The sequence below is a fragment of the Otolemur garnettii genome, unplaced genomic scaffold, assembly GCF_000181295.1.
Source record: "Otolemur garnettii isolate 467f Iridium unplaced genomic scaffold, OtoGar3 scaffold00038, whole genome shotgun sequence".
NCBI lineage: Eukaryota > Metazoa > Chordata > Mammalia > Primates > Galagidae > Otolemur > Otolemur garnettii.
Genome location: NW_003852433.1, coordinates 6,344,805 through 6,346,019, shown reverse-complemented (window position 1 = coordinate 6,346,019; position 1,215 = coordinate 6,344,805).

The window sequence follows — 1,215 nt, the reverse complement described above, 5'->3', positions numbered from 1 at the left end:
GGCGCCAAGCCTCTATACTTATTTTGAACTGATAAAATGACAATACCAGTAGATGTTGATATAGATATAGGTATACAGATAAATATTTTTAGTTATCTTCGGTGCTACACTATATATGAATACAGATATACACACATACACACAAAGAGAAAGAGAGATGTAAACATCAGATCTAATTCTTTTTTTTTTTTTATAGAGATAGAGTCTCACTTTATCACCCTTGGTAGAGAGCCCCGGCATCACACAGCTCACAGCAACCTCTAACTCCTGGGCTTAGGCGATTCTCTTGCCTCAGCCTCCTGAGTAGCTGGGACTACAGACATCTGCCAGAACGCCCAGCTATTTTTCTGTTGTTGTTGTTGCAGTTTGGCTGGGGTCGGGTTTTAACCTGCTACCCTTGGTATATGGGGCCAGTGCCCTACTCACTGAGCCGCAGGCACTGCCCCAGATCTAATTCTGATGACATGAATACTCAAGTTTTTGTACTAGTGCTCTTCAGTACTGAGGGTCTGTGCATTTTTTTGGTTTTTAGTATGTTTTCTCTCTATTGTTCATATTAGGCAATTTCTACTGTTCTATCTTCAAATTCATTGATTTTTCTCCCTCTGCCCTTTCCATTCTATTGTTGAGTCTATCCAGTTTTTTCATTTGTTATATTTTTCAGTTCTAAAATTTCCATTTGGTTCTTTTTATCTCATATTTCTTTGTGAAGATCTATCTACCTGGCTCGGTGCCTGTGGCTCAAGCGGCTAAGGCACCAGCCACATATACCTAAGGTGGCGGGTTTGAATCCCCCTCCAACACACATCATAGCCAAACTTCTGAAAATGAAGACAAAGAAAAAATCTCGAAAGTAGTGACAGAGCAACACCTCACTTAGCTATAGTGGAAAAAAATCTGAATGATGATGGATATTTTTTACTACCTTTCTAAGTGCTGAAAGAAACAACTATCAATCAGAATGCAATGTCCAGTGAAAATATTCTTGGGGCCGGGTATGGTGGCTCACACCTGTAATCCTAGCACTCTGGGAGGCCAAGGTAGGTGGATTTCTTGAGCTCAGGAGTTTGAGACCAGACTGAGAAAGATCCTGTGTCTACTAAAAAAGAAAAAATTGAGGCAAGAGGATCGCTTGAGCCCAATCGTTTGAGCTAGGATCCTATGGTACTCTACCAAGGGCAACAAAGTGGGACTCTTATCTCAAAAAAAAAAAAA